This window comes from Orcinus orca, chromosome 3 (genome assembly GCF_937001465.1).
Source record: "Orcinus orca chromosome 3, mOrcOrc1.1, whole genome shotgun sequence".
NCBI classification, from domain to species: Eukaryota; Metazoa; Chordata; class Mammalia; order Artiodactyla; family Delphinidae; genus Orcinus; species Orcinus orca.
The window spans coordinates 175,385,907-175,411,710 of record NC_064561.1 but is presented as its reverse complement, the minus strand read 5'-3'; the positions used below and the strand labels follow the sequence as shown (position 1 = coordinate 175,411,710).

Genomic DNA, 25,804 nt, shown 5'->3' with positions numbered 1-25,804 from the left:
TGTGATCAGGCTGAAGTAGATGAGACACTTGTTTCCAAAAAAGCAGGGCTGGCCAAGGAAAATAGGAATAGGGGCATGGCAACAGGTCAAGTATGGGAACAAAAGCAAACAAGAGGGGAGTATATCAACGAATCAAATCTATGCAGGTAAGGGAAGTGGACATGGAGGATGGTAGGAGACCTTGGCTCACGGGGGTGAACTCAAAAAGCTAGGGTGAGCCACTTACATGGGCGATTTTTACCACACGGTATTATTAAAGCCGGAGAACTCAGAAAAGAACAAAATAAAAACCACCCAAAGACAACACTCATCCTTTTGTTATATGATTTTCCAGGCTTCTTTCCTATGAATATTTTTACACAGTTGAAACACTGCACATAGGAATTTATTTATTTATCTTTAAAAAATTTGTATTGTAGTTGCTTTACAATGTTGGGTTTGTTTCTACTGTACAGCAAAGTGAATCAGCTATACATATATATCTATCCCCTCTTTTTTGGATTTTCTTCCCATTTAGGTCGTCACATAGGAATTTATATTCTGCTGTTGTCACCAAAGATTACAATTAATGTCATTTAACAGTGATTTTGATCATTGATTTGCTTGTCCAATAAATCAGGTCCAGTGATGTTATTACAAGACCTACTAACTGGGGTGGGTGCTATGATCAGATCCCTCCCAGGAAGGATCTATTCCCCCAGCTGCCAGACGACCCTCAGCTGTCAGCCCCCTGGGGAGTGGCTCAGCCCAAGAATCACGCTCCCTTCCCTTCCAGAGCAGCCTACAACCCTTGACTGGTTGGTTGTGAGGATATGTAGGCCCAGCCCCCTTACCCCAAGCAAGCCCTGCAGCTCTCCTGTAGGTTAGCTGGAGCCTCTGTTGTGACTGTACCACAGCCCAACTTCTCCCTCTGTCCTGGCCAGTGGCCTGTTCCCTTCCCTTCCCTTGAGCAGTGCTGACCCCAAGAGCACCCCAATAAGCCTCCTGTATGCTATTTTTCATGTCAGAGTCAGCTTCCTGGGGACCCCGGCCTGAAAGACGTGAGCGTTTATTAGGAACGTAAGCTCTTTAATCTCCAACTACTTTTGAGACAGCATTCTACAAGACAATTTCAATCTCAAAATTTTAAAATACCTACTCAAAAGGATATTTAAGACCTTTGAATTAAAAAGCAAATTTTATTGAGCTATGGAGCAACAAGGCAGGGTATCCACCTTGCCAGGGGCTGAAAATATTAAAACAAACACAGTCCTTGCTCTGTAGACTCTATGGAGATTACTGATATGTGTGTGTGTGTGTGTATTGTACGTACGTATGTGAGTTGGGGTGAAGAGTCTACAGAGAACAGAACTATTGACAATATGGTATGAAACTGATGAAATTAACGGGAAATAAGAAAACCACCGTGTATAAAAATATTTTGTTCTATCATTTCAAATTATTTCCATATATTCAAAATAGAATAAAAAAGAAAAAAAATCATGCTAGCTCAGGAAACAAACTTTAAGCACTACTTCATAGAGTAAATGTTGAGGATGCTGGATGAGTTGGATGCTGGCTTCCAAAGCCACCCAAGGCTTGCTTGTTGTTCTCTAATGACAGGGGGGGGGGGGGAGAAAAAAAGAGGGAGGGGGATAGCAAAGCATTTGAAGTAGTCATTTTGCATAAAAGGAACATGCAATTCAGAGAAAAAGAGGAAATGATGTGAGCAATTAATGCCTCTTTATGAAATGATAAGGCAATTAGTGGAAACACCAGCCACTAGTGTTCACGGTGAAGTGCAGCCCCCGGGGGCCCAAGGAGGGGAAAGGCGGTAATGCAGGTTCATCACAAAGACACTCAGAGCTAAAAGCAGTCTAGGAGAGCTCACATCCATATGCCAAAGAGTCACTAGCTTTGCTAAAAATACTGAATTGACATGAATTCTCGCATCAGATGCAAGACTTTTAATGCCTAAATGGATAAGCATTTTTAATAGGGAACAACATAATCAGCCATGCTTATATGTATATAATAGCCCTCAACAGCCCTGCAAAAATCATACTCAGGAACAGTCCCTGAAGTCTTAAGGGGACTTGACCTCAGGACTCCTTCCACCTGGGATGGGACTTGCCGGTCCACAGCTGCCAAAGGAGAACACGTTTCCAGCAGATCCACTGGGAATCACGAGCAAAAGCTGCTGGGACCTCAGGCAATCAGTACCCTTTAGCCCTGACCAAACCACAGAGGTCTAGCGGGAGCCCGGAGGCTGAGCCCTGGCTTCCAAGACAACTCCAGCTCTCCTGGGGGACCAGGAAGCTTCCCTTCTGGGCAAAGGCCTCCCCTCCCCACGTCAACATCCTCTCAAGCCCTGATGTGTACTGACATCACCCAGAGCCTTGAGATTCTGCGTGTCTGACAAGCTCCCAAGAGATGATGTTCCTGAGCCCCCGGCACCTCACTTTGAAGCCAAGTAACCAGTCTCCAATAAGATGGTTTTGGGGGACCCTAATCGTCCATCTTCTTGGTCTGCCGGCTCTCCCAATAAAGTCATATTCCTTGCCTCAGCACCTCCTCTCACGATTTATTGGCCTGTCTTGTGCTGAGCAGAGTCAGCTTGGACTCCTAACACAAAGCTGTTGCAAATACCTGCAACCACCATAGCTTCCCAGGCTTGGGAGGCACTAGAGTCCCATTTTCTTGGAAGGAGGTAGGAAACGATGTAGCTCACAGGGGTCGGAGGCCGAGAGACCCCAGGGCTGATTCTTTGCCAGAGTCCTGGCACCATGCTTTATTTATTTAGATGCTGGGTTTTTTGTTTTTTAAATTTTTGTTGAAATATAGTTGGTTTACAATGTTGTGTTAGTTTCAGGTGTACAGCAAAATGATTCAGTTTTATACACACACATATACATATATCTATATTTTTTTAGATTCTTTTCCATTATAGGTTATTACAAGATATTGAGTATAGTTCCCTCTGCTACACAGGAGGTCTTTGTTGCTTATCTATTTTATATATAGTAGTGTATAAGTTTTAATTGCCAACTTACTAATTTATCCCTCCCCCCTTCTCCTTTGGTAACCATAAGTTTGTTTTCTATGTCTGTGAGTCCATTTCTGTTCTGTAAATAAGTTCATTTGTATTAATTTTTTTTTTTTAGATTCTACATATAAGTGATATCATATGGTATTTGTCTTTCTCTATCTGACTTACTTCACTTAGTATGGTCATCTCTAGGTCCATCCATGTCAGTGCAAATGGCATTATTTCATTCATTTTTTAATGGCTGAGGAATATTCCATTGTGCATATCTACCACATCGACAGATGAATGGCAACATGCATTTAAAATAAGAGTCTCAGGCTCCTTGTCTGAAAATGGGAGTGATGCCTCCCTCTTTAGTAGGTTGTTAGATGTTTGTGGTCTAAATATTCTAAGAAACACATAAGCTATCTTTTCCTCAAAGACTTTTCTGACAAACCATTCTCCCCGCTCTCACTTTGGTTCTTAAACACTTAAAACAGTAAAGATGACTACATCTACTTCTATGGTACATTAATCTGCACTAATTTGATATACAAAAGGAATGCTAATAAAACAATTTCACTTTCTCAATCTACTCAACTATACTGCCTTGTCAAAGAAACAGCCTGCTATGGGATAAAACAGGCTTCAAAATACCCCAACTAACATACAGCAACACTCTCTTGTGTGTGTGTGTTAGGATTATGGTGTATTTTCTTCTCAAATTTGTTTGTTTCCTATACATAATTTTTCCCCATAGGTAGTATCATGCTGAGTGTGAAATTTCTTACCCTGCTTTCATTACTGTCCATTATAACATGAGCGTTTTTTACAAGTGTAATCTTGTAAGAGGCAGCTTTTTTCGTTGTTTATTCCTTGAGTATTTATAGATTGAAGGGAAACAAAAAGCATTACTGCATCTGTAATCTCACAGAATAGTATCAAAAAAATACGGTATTTCCATGCTTGACCCATCTCAGAAAAAATGGAATTGGTGGAATATGAAAACTGTGCAGTGTGAAAATTACACAATTAGTAAAATATATGAAAGGGTTGACCTACAAAGATCATTTTCTCCTGGTGTTACAAGCATGAACTCTGGACCTTCATTACTGGGCTTAAATCCCAGATACGCCATTTACTGCATAGGTGACTTAGAAAAGTATCTTGAACTCTATGACTTTCCATTACCCCATCCATAAAACAGGGCTAAGCTAAGAAACTCCCTCATGGGCTTGTTGTAAGAATTAAATGCAATTCTATATGCAAAGCGCACACAAGAGCCCTTAATTCATAGTAAGTACTCAATAAATATAGTGCTAATTACATCAAAGTGCATTTAATGGGTGACAGCAGTGATTCCCAAAGTATGGTCCTCAGACCCGCAGTATCATCATCACCTGGGAACTTAGAATTACATACTCGTGGGCCTGATCCAAGACCAACGGAATCAGAAAAGAGGGGGACAGCAATCAGTCTTTTAATAAGTCTCCTGGTCATTCCAATGCACTCTTAAGTTTGCAAACCACTGGGATAAAGGCAGAATATACCACTGACCCTTTTTACAGATATGAATTCCCAACGCTTTTCCAGTTTTCTTTTATGGATTAATTAATTTGAGGTGGTGAGGGAAAGGTTGGTTAACAGCTATAAAGCACTACCTAGAGTATAGCTGACCCAGGCATCTTTAACATTAATTAATGATCTCTGTGAATCTTAGGCATTCCGAGACAAAATCCATCCTCAGGTTAACAAACTAGATAACTAAAATATAATGTTAAAATTTTCCCTTCTGTTATAATGCCACACAAAATTAAGAGCAAATATCAGTATTAAAAACTTAATTTTAATTAAAAAAGTTACGGGATTGAATAAGACTCACACATAGCACTCATAGTTTTGAAAATCCATTCATTCTCAGATATTAAATGATTAATAAATGATAAGTCAATGCTTAATGATTCTTTTGAGTTGGGCATTAGTATCCTATAGAAAGAGAGTTAATAGTTACCTTAAAAATGCCATTTCCTTTTCATTCTATTTTGACATGGAAAAGAAAGGCAACGACCAGATGATGAAGATAGTCGCCCTGAGGTTGGGGGAATGAGAACTCTTGTAGTGGGAATACAGGATGGTACTCTCCCAAGAGCAAGAAGAAAGGTAGGATACATACTAACAGCATAATTTTTAGTAAATAAAATTATGAAAAGCATATCTTAACTTCCTACAGAAAAGTAAAGTAAAAGCAGTCTGTTTAAATACATATTCATAAAACTTTTATAAATATTTCTCCATTATATTCTCCTGGAAGATAATATTATAGCGTGTAGAATCACAAGTGCTACTGCTGAGCTCATTAATCACTAATTTAAGACTCTCTATACTCACCGACAGTATGCCTAGAATATCCTGAAGCCACTCCAGAGCCTACCTACCATTTGTGGGATTCACCCTGAACTGAATTTGAAGAAACTCTTCCTGCATGAGCACCCTTTTGGAACAGGTGATCCATGCTCATACTGGTTTATTCCAAATAGCAAAGTAGCAGTGTGTCCATAAACCAGTTCCTTCCCTGAGACTGGAAGATTGACCACAGCCTCGAATTACACCACAGTTACATAAACTCAGTTCCCAATTGTAATGGAATTGTTTAGAAGTCAGGATTCTCCTCTAACAGAAGCATGGGGGGAAAGGAAGAAAACTGCACGCTCTTTGCAGGACACCCAGCAAAGCATACACATCTGTGCTGATTGTGTAATAATTTTCTGACACTAAGCAATGCTCATTCAAAGGAAGCCCAGCTATAACTTAAACGCATTTCAACTTTTATCAATGTAACACTTTGCTCATTTAGCCAATGCCCACTATCTTTAATAGTATTCTTAGCCTATAAAAGAATGCTGAATAAATAGGGCAAAGAGATTTATTACAATAATTTTTTTTCTTGATCTTAATTTCCAAGATTAATTGCTGCCATTAAGGCTGCTGCTTCTGCTATTTTCATAACACTGTCTGGATGCTAAGAAATCCAGTATCTTGGCAGTTGATCAACTTTATATATTCTATCGTTACTCAATGGCATTCTACTTGAGATATCGATGCTTAATGAAGGGAAATGTAAGTTATCTATTTCTTGGTGTCTTGTTAGTTATTTTTTGTGAAGAGCTCTTTCCTAATCAGACTGGCTGGGAACACTTAGGCCCATGCATTCTGTTTTGTAGAGCTCTCCAACAAGTCACAGGATATTACTTTTAATGACAAAGTTCTCATAAACAATTCTCAATAGTTTTCCAGTTCACTAGTAAGATTTTTCACCTGGCTGTCTATGATAAGATTTAAATGGAATCAACAAAAAACGTACTTCTTATAAAAATGATGTGTAGCGTGTACATTCAATTTTTTTAAAATCCCTAAGTTATCATTATTAAAGTTAATTAAAATTGTTGCTTATAACATTAATTGTTGCTTCCTCAATGTGTAAGATATACTTCGAGTCAATTCAGCTTACAAGTGTGCAGTGCTCTTTGATGTCCGATGTTCAGACTTTGGGGGCAGTCCAAGGTGCAAATGTCAAGGTCACTGCTCTCCAGGTGCGCCTCACGGCAGATGTGAGACGCAGGATTCATCAAACATTGAGTGCGTGTGAAGACGGTTCTTTGACTTGGAAGTTGCTCTAGTTGACTACAGAGTACACCCACACTCGAGTTCTTACTCCTTCCGGGGGGCTGGTGCTCTGGGAAAGAGCTCACCCATCTCTGAGGCCCAGGACCCAGCCAAGGGTTTGCCTTATTGGTTCAGTTCTGTTCAGTCTTGAGAGCTCTCAGCCCTAATGAAGGAAGCATTGACTCCAACTCTCTTCTGATCACCTATTTTAACTTGTCAATTACAAGGGGCTTAGTGACTTCTGAGTCACTCTGTACTGTTGCTGTTTGGGGGACCATCAGTACAGGTCTGTGGTCTAGATGAGCCAAGTGCAAGAATCTCCTGGATATAACACTGACATATTCAGCAAGCCATGGATGACACCAATGGCCAGTGGAGATCTCAGCCTTCTCCAGCTGATGCTATCCGGTCGGCATCTACAGGGACTCTCATGGCACTGTCACTTGCTAGTCTCTCTAGTGGGATCACCCTCTCTCAGAAGCTGAACCATATGAAATTACTATGGCTGTGGGTCAAGGGGCTGGATATTAGCAATCTCATAAGTTTGACCAAATATTTCTACAAATCGACAGCACCCTGTATAACACGGCTCCAGCTTCAAATGAGCTGCATTCAAAGTCTCTCGTCTTGCAGCTCACTTCAGCTTCAGAGGAAACCCAAAAGAATAGTCTTAAATCTTGGAATCAGTAAATACTCATAATCGATAATGAACTGGGTCAAGTTCTAACCCCTCACCCATACCATGCTGCAGAATCCTACTGTTTGGTGGATACCACCTTCTTTTGAGGGAAAGGTAAATGGATGGATAATTGTAAAATAATGACTCCACTTATCCATTATCTGAAATGTTCTCTTGACATTCTAGATTTTTCTGCTCATTCTCTGAGTAAACTCTCAAAATGAGAATTCTGAGTATTAACTTTGTTTAGTTTTGAAATAAACAATTTGATGGCTACTGCGGCCAACATAAGTTGGGGATGTAGAGCAGCTAGTAATGCAAAATATGTTATTACTATCCATAACAACTTTCATTTACGTTGGATTTTACCATTTAAAAATGCTTTTGCTATATTATCTTATTTAAGTAATGGAAAGGTGATGAAATGATTATGTATTTACAAATAAACTTAAGAAGGCTTATAATCCAGTCAAGTTATTATAATTATATCTTTGAAAGAAATGGCAATTTCTCAATAAACTTATGAAAATGGTGGCTTCCATTTTCATTCTTCACTCTTTGTATGTGGATCAAAACCCATGCCTTTTCTGGAAAATGACAAAGCCTTAATAATGCATCACCCTACCTCAGATTTATGTGTGTCCTGCAAAACCCACAGCACTGGGAAACAGAGGCGAAACATTTGGGATGGGGTACAGTCTGTTCCTGCCCTTTATTTCTGAATTCTAGTTTTCTCATTTATTGACACTGGACTTTTCCACATCAAAATCTCAGAATAGGCAAGATACGTAATTGTCTGGCATCTGTAGAACTCGGATAAACGTGTGTATACCTCATCTAACTGTGCTCTGGGGTTACAAACAGGTATCTCAAGTAAGTGAAATCCTCTTTTGCCTATGAGGCTGCTCAACCATCTGCAGTCAAATCACTGAATTCTTTTCGGGTCTAACTTTGGGTCTAACCTCTTCAGGGACAGTCAAAACAGGCAGGGTCCTCTTATCATTTTCTATGTAGATTAAGTCTTCGAATATTCCAGGCTCATAATAATGCTTCTTTACATAGAAATAGAGTAGGGGTTGATCAGAAAGGTAATGAGGTATGCTCTCCACTCAAAGTAAGTGTACTCCACATATAGAAGCATTCTGTGATGTAAGGAAGATGGGGTTTAGGGCAGAAGATACTTCTTTTAACTGAACACTTACAAATAAAAACAGCCCTACATCACTTGCAAAATTCATGTTTGCAATAACTAAATAGTTTGGAGGTTTACTGTTGTTCTGCTTTGCTTTGCTTTATTTTGTTGTGTTTTACTCATTCATTCATTCATTGATAAAAAGATGGATGATGTCAACAACTTCTGTTTAAAGCCACAAGTATGTACTGAAGCAATTAAAACAAGTATGATATGTATCATTTATCAGCTCAATCTAAACACAGAGGAGAATCACAGGCATTACAAGATAGAAAAGTCATATATATACACTACCATGTATAAAATAGATAGCTAATGAGAACCTACTGTATAGTACAGGGAACTCTACTCAATGCTATGTGGTGACCTAAATGGGAAGGAAATCGAAAAAAGAGTGGATATATGTATGACTGATTCACTTTGCTGTACAGTAAGAAACTAACACAAATTGGAAAGCAACTATACTCCAATAAAAATTAATTAAAAAAAATAGAAGTCATTACTCAATTGAGTTTAATGCCAGGTTTATACTACTTGTGATGCTCTCTCCAAATTCAGGTGAATAATTTAGTTTAAAGTGCTTTTAAGTCACCAGGGCTTTCTCATACTTGGCAGAAGAAATGACATATCTTCCTTGGAGGACCACCTTTAAACTCAGACCTCATATAATGCCCACACATAAGCTCCTAGGAACATGAACCTGCAATCAGAAATCTCAAACAGCAGAATGAGTAAGTCCCTATGAGCCATATTAATTAGAAGCAATAAGCAGAAGAATAAAATCCACAAAGATTGAAGACAGTGGAATTATCAGATTCAGAATATGAAAAAAACCCATACTTAATATGCTTAAAGATATAAAGGGGACTTTGAAATTGAAACTTAAAAGAGAGAATCCAATATGTCAAAGCAAATATGAATGAGAACAAATTGAACTTAGAGAAATGAAAAACATAATTTAAATTAGCATATTAGAAATAGCTTAATAGAACCCTCATATGCCACTCATAGGATTGGAGGTGGTACAACTGCTTTGGGAAACAGTTTGGCATTCTCTTGAAAAGTTAAACATGCACCTGCCATATGACCCAGATATTCTGCATGTAGATATTTACCTGAATGAAAAGAAAGTATATGTCATACAAAGACTTGTGTACAAGACTTGTTCATAGCAGCTTCATCTGTAAATAGCAAAAACTATCAACAACCCAAATGTCCATCAACAGGCGAATGAACACATAAATTGTGCTACATTCATACAATGGAATACTACTCAGCACCAAAAATGAATGAGCTAGTGATATCTGTAACAATTAAAATTTAATAATTCTTTATGATAAAACACTTGGCAAACTAGGGATTAAAAGGAAAGACCTTAACTATATAAAATGAGTTTATTTTTTAAAAAACTGTATTGATATAGCATGAACCAGCAATTCTACTTGTAGCTATACACCCAAGAGAAATGAAAACATTTGTGCACACAAAGATATGTACATGAGTGTTCACAGAAGCCCAATCATAATATCCCCCAATTGGAAACAACCTAAATGTCCAACACTTGGTTAATGGATGAAGTGTGTTATGTCCATTCATTTGAACTTTACTGGGCAATAAAAAAGAAATGACATACGGATACATGGCACAACATGGATGAACATTGAAAACACTATGCTAGATAAAAGGGCCAATCCCCAAAGACCCCATATGGCATGATTCCATTTATATGAAAAGTCTAGAAAAGGCAAATCTATAGGGCTGAGAAGGGTATGAGGTTTCTTTTTGGGGTGATGAAAATGTTCTAAAACTGACTGTGGTAATGGCTGTAAAACCCTATAAATATACTAGAACCCATTAACTTCTACATTTTAATTGAATGGTATATGAATTATATATCAATAAAGTTGTTACTTAAAAACACCTGCAGCAATTCTTGTAATGATAAAGGAATTCCATTAAATAAAAGGTTGCCTAGCCTTGCCCACTTCTTATCAGTACAAAAAGAAAACAAAACGAAATGAAAGTTAAAAGATTTTAAAAGAAAACAGAAGATAGTAATCTTTACAGGTTACTCATATAAAAACCCTGAAGGAATCTAAAAACTAATTACAGAAATACTTAAAGAGTTTTTAGCAAGTTTGCTTGGTATCAGATCAATACATAAAAATCAATTGCATTTCTATATAAAAAGAAGCGCTTAGAAGTTGCACCTTATAAAAAGGATAACATTTCCAAGAGCAATGAAAACTCTAAGGGGCCTAAGCATGAATGAAAAAAAGAATAGTGCTAAGTCTTTAAGAAGAAACATATAAACTTCATTGAAAGACAGTAAACAAAATGGATTGACATCAGGTTCATGAATAGGAAGACTTAAAATAACAAAGCTATAATTTCCTCCAATATCCCAGAAGTAGACCACACATATGTGAAAATCTGACATATGATAGAGATGGCATTCTAAGCTCATGGAGCAAATGACAATCTACTCAATAGCAGGTATTGGGACAATCAGTTATTTACATGAAAAAAAAAAAGAAACTGAATCTCTACCTTTTCCAGGCGCCCCCCTCCAAAAAAAAAAACAAAATCAAAAACCAAAACACAACGAGGAAATCAATTACAAGCGAATTAAAGACTTTAATAGGGCTTCCCTGGTGGCGCAGTGGTTGAGAGTCCGCCTGCCGATACAGAGGACACGTGTTCGTGCCCCGGTCCGGGAAGATCCCACATGCCACGGAGTGGCTGGGCCCGTGAGCCATGGCTGCTGAGCCTGTGCGTCCGGAGCCTGTGCTCCGCAATGGGAGAGGCCACAACAGTGAGAGGCCCATGTACCCGCAAAAAAAAAAAAAAAAAGGCTTTAATATAAGAAGCTATAGGGAGTTCTCTGGTGCCCCAGTGGCTAGGATTACGGGCTTTCACTGCTGTGGCCCAGGTTCAATCCCTGATCAGGGAAATGAGATCCCACATGCTGCGTGGCAGAGCCAAAAAAAACCCAAAAACTTAGGAAATTGTTTTAATGTTGTTTTAGTAGATACGATTTCTTAAGCAAGATTCCAAAAAGCATGAATCCTAAAGAAAACAGACTGATCAATCTAGCAAAACTAAAATAAGCCCTTCTGTTCATCAGAGGACACCATAAGAAGGTGAAAAAGCTCAAACTGGAAGAACATGGTGGTAAACACATTAAATTAACAGAAAATGAGTGTCCAAATATACTGAGAATTAAAATAACTAAGAAAAAGGAAAACCAGTAACAGAAAAATGTGTAAAAGACATCAATAGGCATTTAATGGAAAAATAAACACAAATCTCTAATAAATATGTAAAAAGTCCTGTTAGTGCAGAAGGTAGGGAGATGCCAACTTCAAAGCCACCAGATTTGCAACAAAAGGGCCAAGAAAACTTGGAAAGTAGCAAGTTTTTGCTGAGTATATGGAGCAAAGGATTAGTCATCTCTGATGGGACCGTAAATTTGTACAGTTACTTCCGAAAGCTCTTTGACTTTATAAAGGAAGCTGAAGACGTTCAAATCCTGCAAGGCTGCCAGGGCTGCCCTGTGCGTGCCCAAAAGAAACACATGCACACCTACACTAGGAGTCCCACACAACCATGTCCCAAGCCATATGTTTCCAAAAAGCAAACCCTGCAAACTCTGCAAATGTTCTTCTCAGGAGAAAGGATAAATGCTTTTTGGCACAGTCAGATAATGAACTAGGAGGCATCAGTGAAAAAAAAAAAAATTCATGAACTACAAGCACCTATATCGACATGAATAAATCTGCAAAAGAGACGGTTGAGTGAAAAAAATGCAAGTTGCAAAGAATATGTAACATAATTATGTAAGATTCAAAAACAGGCCAACTGGACTTCCCTGGTGGCGCAGTGGTTAAGAATCCGCCTGCCAATGCAGGGGACATGGGTTCGAGCCCTGGTCCGGGAAGATCCCACATGCCGCGGAGCAACTAAGCCCATGCACCACAACTACTGAGCATGTGCTCTACAGCCTACGAGCCACAACTACTGAGCCCGTGAGCCACAACTACTGAAGCCCGCGCGCCTAGAGCCCGTGCTCCACAACAAGAGAAGCCACCGCAGTGAGAAGCCTGCACACCACAACGAAGAGTAGCCCCTACTCGCTGCAACTAGAGAAATCCCGCGCACAGCAATAAAGACCCAATGCAGCTAAAAATAAATAAATTAAATTAATTAATTAAAAAAACACAAAAAAACAAAAACAGGCCAACCAAATAATATTTTGCATATCTGGATGTTTGCATGTGGGAAAATACAAAGAAATCCAAGGGAATGAATAAACATGAAAATTCAGTTTAGTGTTTATCTCTAAGACGGTGAGGTAGGCAATTAAAGAAAGGCAGAAAAGCATCTCGAACAACCATTGGTCAAATTCTATTTCCTCAGTAGAGCTGTGGCATTTTTGAAAACATCCATGTAAACATACCACATATTTTCCATTGTATATATCATATATTTCATTATACTATATATACCACTATCTTAAAGTATAAGATTTTTCTGAGAATCATTTGTAAAGCATAATCTCAAAAAAATTCACTTCATAACTAAAGCCCTATGAATCAATGACAACATTTAAAAAATAAGCTATCAGTCCATTTTAATAGAATACTTTTATTTGGAAGTGCCTTATTTTATCATTGTATTCAATTAGCATTTCAGAGCTTTATTTGGTTTTGTGCTTTTCTGACTTAACAAGAAAGAATTCTCCCTGGGAATAATGATGCCAGTGAAATCTGTGAAAAATGATGAATTCAATCCCCTGGCAGAAACACTGCTGATTCCTTTATATCTTATTTCCTAAAATTCCCTTATTTTGAAGTTTTTAATATTTCTCTAAAAACTTTCAAATATCCTACGGAGCTTTATTTCTTCATTAGTTTATTATTCCTTTGTTCTGACTCTAGAGCTGCACAGGAAACTAAGTTCGGATGAATTTTCTCCCTCTGGAATGCTAGTTCATTAGCCAAATATAAGAAGTGTTTGAAATGGCCAGGTTCAAGCTTAAAATAAATCTCTGTACCCGCACCCCAAAGGGCAGTTTAAATAGAATCGAGCTAACTTAATTCTGTCTCTTGAGTTTCGCTCTTGCATTTGCTGCGTTATCTCCATATTAAGTGGTTGATCACACACACGAAGGTTAGCTTGATAGACATCTTGCTATAGACACTAGGACAGCAGAGAAAGATCTTGCTATTATCCTAAATAACATCCCTAAGGCAGCATGAAGACTAAGTTACCTGAGGGCAGGCAATGTGCTTTTCTCATCCAGAGCTGTACTCCCAGTGTCTATTACATTGTGTGACACATAGTAGGGCCATAATTTATGTGTGTTTAACGAAGCCATGAATGAGTGGATGAATGAGATCTTGCACTCCTTCCTGTCCTAAAAGAGGACTCCACAAACCCATGTTCTTATAGACTTGTCCTTGTTTCACTGGCCCTAGCAACCCACTCACATGGCTGAGGGCAACACTTCTCTGATTTGGGAACTAGATAGGCAGACCTCAGCTTTTAGACACAAGTCCCAGAGGGATGCTGTTAGCTTCCACAGTCCCTCAAAGACCCCAAAAGGCTTTAAAACAGTGCTAACAATTCCAGTGTTTCAGTAACATTGAGGAATTTCTCTATTCCCACCTTCATCTCTTTGGTAAAATTATTTTCTAGTACCAGGTTACAAAGGCATTAAATGAGCTTATTAGTGACAGTAGGACACAGACACTCAAAATTATAGTGACTTGAGCAACTGTCCACCTGAGGCAAGTGCAATTTTTATGGTTATGAGACCATATCAAACAGTGTGATGTTTCAGTACATCGTGGCTATATGATCACATACATACTGCTCACACATTAATTCAAGAATATCACCATACTGTGGTGTCCCTAGCAGAAAATGGTGACAGTCAGAATACTCTGTCTTCAGTTAATTTGATATCATCATAATCATCCACTAAATAAAACAAAAAGAAGGAAAGGTATAAACAAATAACAGTGCTCTATGAAGATGAGGGCATTTCCTATCTACCTGTGCACGTGACAAGTGAGTCATAATTATAATATTTATAAAAATTAATTAATTCATTAAGAAGAGGACCAGCCCACATATATCAAATATTTTCTCAGTGACAAACACTATGTTATTTATTTTAAACACTTTTCCACATTTGATCCTTATAACCAACATCTCAGATAAGTACTATTCGCCCCAATTTACAGGCAGATAAATTGAGTTTCTAGAGGACTAGTATATTTCCCAATGTCACACACTTAGCAATAGGCAGAGCGAAGATTCAAAGCCAAAACTTACCGGTTCCAAACTGCATTGTCTTAAACACCACCCGGACCACCTCCTAAACATTAGAGCTTCAGTATTTCTTGGGCATTTATGATACGACAGGCAATCCCAGAATCCCGAAAGACAGAATGAACTCTTTACCTTAAATGAGGAATGTCAAAATGACAGTGAGTCTCAACAGGTGGAGACCATCATCTACACATCAGAAAGAGAAGGTTAATTGCTAGATTTGGGGTAAAGCTGGCAGTCAATTCCTTGGACAGATCTTTTCAATAAAATCTTGCTGAGAGTTACATTCTCAAATAAGTGTGTAAGACGAAGCAACAATTTGTGACAAGTTTTAAACTTCCTCAGCTCTTGAGGTACTAAACAAACAGATGTTTCCGAAGACTGGGGCTTATGAATACCACTTTACTGTCAACAAATTAGGCAACATCTTTGCTGCCTGCTGCTAACGCAGCAATCTCTTAAATTTAAAATTCTATGATAGCTTCTCCTGGATAAAAGGGAATTAGCATACATTCACATACCATGAAATAAAAAAATCAAAGGTTCCTTGTTGAAAATAGGCAATGGTTGCTCACAGTGTTGGCTTAGCCTACCCAAATGTTTAAGTTAAAAAAAAAAAATAGTAATTTTGCAATCCTGCTCTGTCTCCTTTGACACAAGTGAGTTTACAGACCCTCCCAACTCTAACTCTGAAACCACTGTCAAGTGCTCATGACCTTGCTTTCAGTTTTATGACCCATCTCCTGCACAGAGGCTAGCATCTTATGTGGCTGTCACCAGCCTCCATGGGCTTCAATCCATTCTCCACGCAGCTGGCAGAACCAATGCTTCCTTCCAGAATATCACTTCCTTGGGGAGAACCGTCTTCCATGTTCTATCGCCCACTCAACAAAACCCAAAGTCTCTAGCCTGACTGCTCACCAAATGGTCCTGTCTGCACCCTTAATCAACACCAGTCCATCTATGGGCTCACTATACCAACCACACTGATTCCTATCCACCCTTGTCTTTCTGACTTTGTACTTTCCTTCTGAGCAATGCCTTTATGCCAGTTCTTTCCCTGCCAATGTTTCACATCTTCGACACACAAATATCCCTCTGTGAAACCATCACTGGTATGGCCTCCTGTTCTCTTCATGGCACCAACATGTTCCAGCATGTTCTGCCTGCTTATGTCTCTCTCTCTGTATTTGACAGTAACCCCCTGGAGACCAGGAGCTTCACCACATTCACTTTTTATTTATTTATTTATTTTTGTTCTTTTGCAGTACGCGGGCCTCTCACTGCTGTGGCCTCTCCCATTGCGGAGCACAGGCTCTGGACGCGCAGGCCCAGCGGCCACGGCTCACCGGCCCAGCCGCTCCACGGCATATGAGATCTTCCTGGACCGGGGCACAAACCCGTGTCCCCTGCATTGGCAGGCGGACTCTCAACCACTGCGCCACCAGGGAAGCCCCACATTCACTTTGGAAGCCCAAGGAGTGCCTGCTAACATGTTGGGTCCATACAGTCTTTCACAAGCATCTTTTTTTAAATAAATAAAACCAGTGATTTTACTTCTTAAGAGTCCCAGTCCACGTGAGCTCTCAGTGTGAAAAGCTCTCTTCCAGCTACCTGTCTTTCACCCAGCTTTTAGCCAATGTAGAACACACCTAGACTATCTGAGGCAGTTTACAATATACTTACAAACTTCTTTTAGACTGTGTTTTCCCAAATATAAAGTCCATGCCATAACCCACCTGGAGATGTTCCCATATTGAACAAACTCCCCACATAAACATGTAGACATCTATCTGCCTTCCTCTGAAGCACCAGATCTATTTGGTAACATCTTGCCATCCTCACGACTGAATTACTTGGCTCTATCATTCAAGTCCAAGAAAAGTCCCCATGTTAAAATATTCAGACATGACTTACTGTGTATCATGAAAGGTTTGAATGAGATGAAGGGCACAGTGACACATCTGGAACAGACTTAAGTGCTCAATGTTTCCTATTTTACAGGTGAGGAAACAGAGGCCCAGAAAACCCAAATGACTTGTCCCAAGTCACAGCTTGAGTGTTTCAGTGCCAAGACCATGATCTTCCTGCTATGCCCCGACCGCCTTTCCATCTTAATAATTTGAACATACAGCGCTCATGGTGTTCATCATCCAGTCTTGACAACTGAAGTTCTTTCTTCTTAAGTGGATCAAATACTCATTGTTTTTTTGTCAGTTGAAATATCACTGGTTTCCAGTCCTCTGACATGAGCATAACAGACAAATATAAATTTAAGTAAACTTGGTAAAAGCTTTTGGACCTTCGGCATCTGAGCAAAGGCAGAATGGAGGACACACAAATGCCTTCATCAACAGGTCCTTCTACTTCTCAACACACTTATACCTTTATATAACCAGGAGACTAATGAGCGTGCATCTTTTGGTCAATGCATTCATCTCTTGCTGTTCCCTGTCTGAAACACATCTATTCAGAGAGTCACTGGCTTCTATACCTTAATTTACTATTTCCTGCCATACATATGTTATCCTTGCATTACTGCTCTCCTTTTGATGATGACACAATATCAAAAGTCCCATCTCCAGCTCTAGCAGTGGGTCCAGAGACACATTAAGTTGCCCCAGGTGAAAGGGAAACTGATTTGGCTTTCTTCCATTTCATTGTGTCAATTTCCATGTGGTTCTCTAGTCTATATTATGAAAGAGACAAAAGTGGTGCTATCCTGATAGATCCTTTTAGTCCTAGTGAGAGGAACTATTTTATAATTTTTTGCAGAAAAATTAAGGAGACTTCAGTGAAAAACTTATCTGTATCAGGGCAAAAAACATATGATTCACTAGTAACAGCATGCAAGATGCTGTGTGAGACGCTTTACTTACATTTCTCATTTAATCTTTACAAAATTACTGAAAAGCATTATCCCCATTTGTGTAGATGAGAAAAGTAAAATTCAGAGAAATTAGGAAAGCTAGGCCATACCATAAAAACACAATGATGGGGGCTTCCCTGGTGGCGCAGTGGTTGAGAGTCCGCCTGCCGATGCAGGGGACGCGGGTTCGTGCCCCGGTCTGGGAAGATCCCACATGCTGCGGAGCGGCTGGGCCCGTGAGCCATGGCCGCTGAGCCTGTGCGTCCGGAGCCTGTGCTCCGTGGCGGGAGAGGCCACAACAGTGAGAGGCCCGCGTCCAGCAAAAAGAAAAAAAAAAACAAACACAATGATGAAATTTAGGTCCAATTTATGGAGCCACAAACTTCACCTTTCAGATCTATGAGTTTGAAAAAAAAATGCTGTAAAGATGAAAGAAAACATGAAGCATCTTCTAGACTAACTATATTTATAAATATTTGCAGTTTTCTACCAATTGGAATATTAAATTTCAATATATATTAGAGTTAGTTTTCCTCAAAAATCTGTTTTACAATGCAAAACCTCTAAATAAAATTTGGTATATTAATAATTTTTAGATGTAAAACTAATATTAGTTTGTTGATATCTCATTTTGGAAAGAGGACAGGCTTCAGATTTGATGCAAAAGTGTTAAGATACAATAATTGCCCTAAGACATATATCAGATAATTATAACTATTAAATATTTTTAGGACCTACATAAAATTCTCAGGACAGTTGACTATTTCTTATCCCACAGAAATCTAGAACAATGTGTTTAATTGTGCTATAGAATGAATGTTTGTGTCCCTCCAAAATTTACGTTTTATGGTGAAACCTAATCCCTAGTGTGATGGTATCTGGAGGTGAGGCCTCTGGGAGGTGAGGTCATGAGGATGGAGCCTTCATGAATGGGATTAGTGCCCTTATACAGAAGGCCCTGGAGAGCTCCCGTGTCCCTTTCACTATGTGATGACACAGCATAAAGAGTATGACCCAGGAAGCAGCTTCTCACCAAACAGTGAATTTGCCTGTGCTTTGATCTTGCACTTCCCAGCCTCCAGAAATGTGAGAAATACATTTATGTTGTTTGTAAGCCACCCAATGTATAGCATTCACTTACAGCAGCCTGAACTAAGACAATGTGATAACTAGTATTTTATAGACTTAGTGTAATTTGTCACTGGCAATTTGCAAGAGAATACTGAACAGTTACTTTGGATGCACTTAAAAGCAATGATAACCTATACTATTGACACTCTTTACGTCATTTGTATAAGAATGAAATCAGAAACATATTCAGATGAAGAACTTCGAAACTGCTATAATCATTGGAGGTGGGGGGGGCGTGGGGGAGGAGAAGGAAGAAGAAGAAAATCAGTTCAAAAACGTTTTACCTCTAGGGTGAAAATGGACTGAAGACATTTAGATGGTTATTTACAACATAATTCAAGACACCATTTAAGACACGATAATAACAGCATTCCAGCGAGGCATTTTAAATGTGTACTTGGGGAGTAAAGATACCTGGGTTCAAAAATCATGGGTTCAAAAACCAATGTCTGGTCACTAGCTGCTGGATGTTGGGAAAGCAATTTCTCACTCAGAATCTCAGTTTTCTCATCTACAAAATGAAATACAAGTAAGACTTATTAACTCATAGGGTTAACTAAGAGTAAATGGCATGACCTATATAAACCACAGTTAATATTGTGCCCAGCCTATGGAAATTGCTGCAAAAATACTACCATTATTATTGTTAAAATTATCACTATTATCATCATCTTCTTAAGATGAGAGTGAAAATATGAGAACAGGTCAACCACAGTTCCACACCACAGAGCACATCAAACCAACAGGCCTTGGATTCCAGAGTACTATTTTGGAATCTGGCAAGGTCAGAATAATATACAATATCTTATATGTAATGTATAGAGATGGAAATATGTATAGATAGTAAGACTGGTGATTTTTGCCCCCCAAAAAATAGCAATGAGAATAAGAACAGTAATGAAAGTACTGTGTACTCATTCATTTTTTATTCATTCATTCGGCATTGATTGAACTGTTATGAGCAGTATATGGCCACTGCTTTGCCATATACTCTGAGGCTCTGTCCTTGGGGAATTACTTGGAGATGAGGGGAAGAAACAAGAGGCCCATCACCTACTTCTAGTGGCTGCGGAGGCTCACAAAGTCCCAGTGCAGGGGAGGAAGAGGCAGCAGTTTTTGTCCAGGTTTTTTAAATAAAAACTTCATTTAATGAAAAAAAAATTCTTAAAAACTAAAAATTATTCAAAAGCTCTTTTCTTTTTTTTTTTGTTTCTTTTGTTTTTAATGGCAGAAGTATTCACTGGTGGTAAGAATCTAGAATCTTATGGCTTTGAGTGTTTTTTTGCCTTTGGCTACATGACTGTTTAGGAATGTGTGTATATGTAGAAATATCTACATAATTTAAAAAAAACTTTATTTGAAAAATTTTAAGTAATTATTTAATATGTCTGGTTTCCAAAATGAAGTATTTTGACAAATTTCTTCCTTCTTTATTTAAAAAGAATAAATGGAAATATCTACTTGTTTCAAAATCATATCCTGCAGGATAATTAAGAAATGCACAATATGCCTTACTTTGGAAAACAATTACATTCATATATGACTTCTTAAGAAAATGCAGAAATTATGCTTTTAAATAAATACACTTCATCTGACAAAAGTTTGTGACTACTTGACATATTTCTTCACTGCTAATTTAACCAGATCAGTATTTACTCTAAAATAAGCCTGACTTCTTTGTAGGTCTGGAAAAGATTTTTAGACTCTATTTATAAAACTGTTGGCATGGGCTTCCCTGGTGGCGCAGTGGTTGAGAGTCCACCTGCTGATGCAGGGGACACGGGTTCGTGCCCTGGTCCAGGAAGATCCCACATGCCGCAGAGCGGCTAGGCCCATAAGCCATGGCCGCTGAGCCAGCATGTCCGGAGCCTGTGCTCCGCAACGAGAGAGGCCACGACAGTGAGAGGCCCACATAATGCAAAAAAAAAAAAAAAAAACTGTTGGCATACTCACAGAAGCTAGTTAATAAAGAGAATGACCTTTGATAACATTTATAACATTAATTCCTTTTGTATCCCAATCTCCAAAATATGGCAGACTTTTGAAGAAACTGGTTTGTGAGAAATTCAATAATTCATCTGCTAGAAAGAAAGAGCATCTTCTAATGTGGAGCAAGCATTTTTTACACATATATTACATTTTGTAATTTTTGGCTGTGCCCCTCTGGTATGTGGGATCTTAGTTCCCCAATCAGGGATCGAACCCCTGTCTCCTGCACTGGAAGGCAGAGTCTTAACCACTGGACTGCCGGGGAAGTTCCTACATTTTGTCTTTTTAAACATATATTACTCCAATTGGAGTCTTGGGTATCTATATTATAAAAATGGCAAGGCTAAAGATGATTGCTTTATTAGTTTTCCTTATTCTATAGTAAATAATGACTCCACTCTACATTCAAATACCTCTACTTCTTAGAATCAAAGCCATAGATTATTTTAATATGTGAATCCAAATGCATGTGCATATGCATGAAAAATAAAATTGGCAACAGAAATTAAACTTTTGAATGGAATACAGATGCTCATAGAATAAAATTTATTTTCTCTAAAAAACTTTCATAATTCAGCTTGTAATATATAATACCACCAATAGAAAAGCACTGTATTCATTTTCTATTACTGCATAACTAGTTACCACAAACTGAGCAGCTTAGAAAACATATAATTTTTTTATAGCTAACAGTTTTGTAAGTTTTGTAAATTTTGTAAATTTCATAAGTTTTTCAGGTGTGGCATGGCTGGATTCTCTGTTCAGGGTCTTACAAGGTTCTCATCAGAGTTTCTGCTGGGCTACTTTCCTTTCTAAAGGTTCTGGGGAATAACCTGCTTGCAAGTTCATTCAGGCTATGAGTGGAATGCAATTCCCTTTGGTCCTAAGACTGAGGTCCCCTTCTCCTTGCCAGCTGTCAGCTGGGAATCACTCTCAGGATCTAGAAGCCACATGTGTTGCTAGCCACATCTTTAGCTCCATCTTTAAAGCCAGCAAAGGAGAATTTATCATGTGTCAAATCTCTCTAGCTTTGAATTTTTTGACATTGTCTTTGAGCTCCAGACCGACTCTTGTCAAAATCATCGTCAGCATCATCATCATCAGTCTTCCAAGCTTCAGGTCTCCTTTAGGAAGAGTTCACAAGATAGGTCCAACTATTACTTGAATTCAAGTTCTCTCCCATTATGTTCCTGCTGCCCATGGGAATCAAGGGATATGAGTAAGGCATCTAGTCTGGTATCCTTAAATTTTCAGTAGCACTTGAGAAAATCCTCAGTGTCCTTTGACTGAAGGTTAAAACATTCTGCAGCAAGGATCTTCTAGAAGGGTCAACAGAGTCCCAGACTCCAAACTTTGTTGAGTTCTAATAACTCCCAAGGAAGGGACATCTGGCCCCAATTTGAACAGATCAAGAAGACATTCAGAAGAATGTGAGCCCTGAGCTGGGTAACTGGATCCACAGGAAAAGATGACCTGGCAAAAGAAGCAGGATATTCTAGATGGAAGGGATCACATGCCTATAACCACGTGAGGTGAGAAAGAGTGGTGTATTCATGAAATTGCAGAAGCGGGAACAGGTCCTTCACAGACATGGTTCTGATCTATGTGTTTACATAGATCAATTTCACACCGCATGGAGGATGGATTTGGGCAGAATGCAGGCAAAGGGATGAATTAGAATGCTGTTCCAGGGGTCTATAGAGAGTATGACAAGGGCATGGGTACAGGCAGGTCCTCTGGGGCTTGCAGGAGCAACACAGGGCCCCATCTAGAAGAGGACCAGGTGGCTCCTAGGGCTGCTGGACCAAGACCTCCCTGACAGGTCTTAGCCTGCGGAATGGGTGAGAACCAAGTAGTTGCAACTGGCCAGCGGGTGGAATTGGGCTATTAGCCTATTAGCAAGAAGGATTTGGTCATGACCCTAAATAAAGGGCCTCCTCTATATAAATAACATTCCTGATTCAGATCTGGATGGTTCTGGGGAATTAGGGAGAAGCCAGGGAACCAAACTCTCTTGTTGTAGGAGGAAGGAGGATCCAAGAGCTTGGAAAGGTTTGGCCTGAAACCAGTGAGGAAAGCCAAGAGAGGAAGGCGATGAGGGACATAGTGGAACTGTAGCTACAGTAAGAAGCAACAATAATTCTATTCTAGAAGACTGATAACACTTCAACAACCACTAATTGATCTGATTTCTGGAAGCTATGATATGAATTTGCTTAGAAAAGTCTGAGAAGAGTTTAAGAGATCACAGTGTTCTTATTTGCAGCTACTTGTACCCTAGATATGAGGATGCAGAAGTTGCTTTGTGCTGCAACAATAGCTATCGCCAGATTATCCCCTCTCCAAATTCTCAGCATTCTCATTTATGATTTGATTGACTATTACAAAGTTGGCTGTTATTAATGCATACTAATAATGTCTTTTCATTACATTTAAATTGTCAGTGTAACTACCAGGAAATGTCTTAGGAATCAGATGGAGCAATTTCCTAACGCCAGTACAGGCAGAGGAAAACCAAACTGTATTTACCAGTCATTTTTACCACTTATATAAAAATCTGAAAAATATTTGATTCTGTTTCATTCCCTCTAACAAACCCTCTTACTCCTCCCTAGTATCCCTAAGAAGATAAAACAAATCTAAACCATCACAGACTTCTTTACCTGCTCTCCTTTTTCAAAAATTGTTTACATTCTATTTTCTTTATTTTTAAACATCCCCTTTGATGTGCTAACTAGGTTAGTCTATCACCCTTAATAAAGACTTGAATTTCCAAAGATGCATTTCTGAAGCTGAGCAAACAACTAGGTTGTGACAAAACAAACAAACAAACAAACAAACAAAAAAAAAACAGTGGAAGGTATGTATTGGATTTTCTCCAGTGAAATATCAGTAAATTTCTTGTATTATTCAAATGCAGATTCATATATTAGACATTTCCAAAATACAAAAATAATCAAGCTCGATGAAGACATATATATAGCTATATGGCAAGGGGAAATAATTAGGCAGAGTCATCTGCACTCAGCACTATTATTTAATATATATTTAATACAGAATTATTGATTACGTATCATGGGCTGTGATCTGGGAATACAAGAGACAGTATAAATAATCACAAGCTGTCATGGGATAATTTTTCTGCCTACTTTGGCAGTTCACTGATGTGTTCTATTCCTGAAACATTAGACCTAAGAAAAGATATCAACTCAATCAAATCAAATGAGGGAGGAGGAAAGTTTTTAAGAATTTAAAAGGTAATCTAATAGATGCAACATCTAAATGCAGCCAGTCCTAATGGGAACTAAACTGGTCTCTGACTTTCAGGAACACAGAGTCTCTGTTGGACTACTCTATGTCACCACAGATTCTTCTACCAGCACCCAATCCTCATGGCCACCATCTCCTAGCACAAACCATTAGATGTCACAGATTTGGGGTCACTTGGTTCACATTCTCAAGAGCACAAGACTAATTTCTTGCAGGCCAGTTACTGGATTAATCACCCTTGGGTCAGATATCCATTTCTGATCCAATCAGAAGTTGGGAATTGAGACACAGGATACAACATGGTCCCCCAGGCCTGCTGCTACCAAGGGCTGGAGGGGGGTGAAACAAAATACAAGATGGAGATGGAGAGTATGCAAAGTTATCACACAGAAAGATTAGGAATACAAATTGAAAAGGTAATCTGACCAATGGTGAAACAATGGGTTTCAAAGCAAATGATGTAGATGTCAACTCAACCAGTGTTTACAGACCTAAAAAAATCTGACAGACTTAGCTTCTCAGGCAATGTTCACCATTAAAAAAGAGCTCTTCAAATATGTACAACCACATGTACTAAATCAAATACACACTTATAAATATTATTTTCCCCCATACTTTAGTCTCACTAACTTCAACCAGTCACCCTTCTGAAAACAATTTCCAGTGGACACAATTCACTTCTCCTTTTTCTTGTCCAACCTACTTTAGTAAATATGGATGTTCAGACAAGTCTGTGATGAGTTTAAGAGATTACAATGTACCTATTTTAGCTAGTATAGCCTAGGTACTTGTGTGCCAAAGCAGATGGGCTTTAACATTCCGCAATTAAGGCTTTACTATTGAAAATGATATTTCAAAGCAATTTAGTCTAACAAGAGGTGCAATGATTTCCATTTAAAGGTTATCACTGTTGGACAAAGCAAAGAACAATGTTGAAAGATTAATGGCAGGTAGCTCCAATAGGAAACATTCCAACTACAAATTAATCTTACAATGATAGAATATTTTAAGAGCAATGGATTCAAGCATGTTTTAGTTCTTTTGTGGCAGTAGTTGGTTAAGAGACCCTCAAACTCACGTTCCTGCCTCTTAGGAAGAGTGGCTACAGACGCCAAGACTAGGAATCCCTGCCCCATTTCCATCTATGAGAGGGCATGTGACTGGTTCTCACCAATGGACTGTGGTTGCAGTGATGCAATTGACAATGCAATTGACCAAGAGGCCGTAGGGGATGGCAGGGCTCTCAAGAGAGAAGCCGGGTCCTTAATTACTGCGTGGAAGGGAAGCAGCCCCCTGACCAGCATCCACCACCTCTATCTGTTGCATGAGTAAGAAACAAACCGCTATTGTGTTAAGTCGCTAGAATGCTGGAGTTTATTTGCCATAGCAACTGTTGTTTCCTTAACGAATATACCTCCCTAAAAATGTAGCATGCCAAAACCACAATACAGAACAAGATGACAGGAAAGTACGATGCATTTTTGAAAAATAAAGTCATCTTACGGAGGTTTATTTATGTTTCTTTCACACACACACTCACACGCCACACTCACACACACACACTTCTATTTTTAAATATGAACACATGGTCCTTAGGCAGATAATTTATTTTGTGGTCAAGCGACTAAGTTTGTTTTTAAATATTTCATAATCTCAAACCAACCC

At 38.9% G+C, this 25,804-nt stretch overlaps 1 protein-coding gene across 6 annotated transcripts in view; it reads right to left on the bottom strand.

Annotated features, from left to right (window-relative positions):
* Positions 1-25,804, bottom strand: part of CTNND2 (catenin delta 2) — a 947,506-nt gene that overhangs the window by 577,413 nt on the left and 344,289 nt on the right. The window lies entirely within an intron of this gene.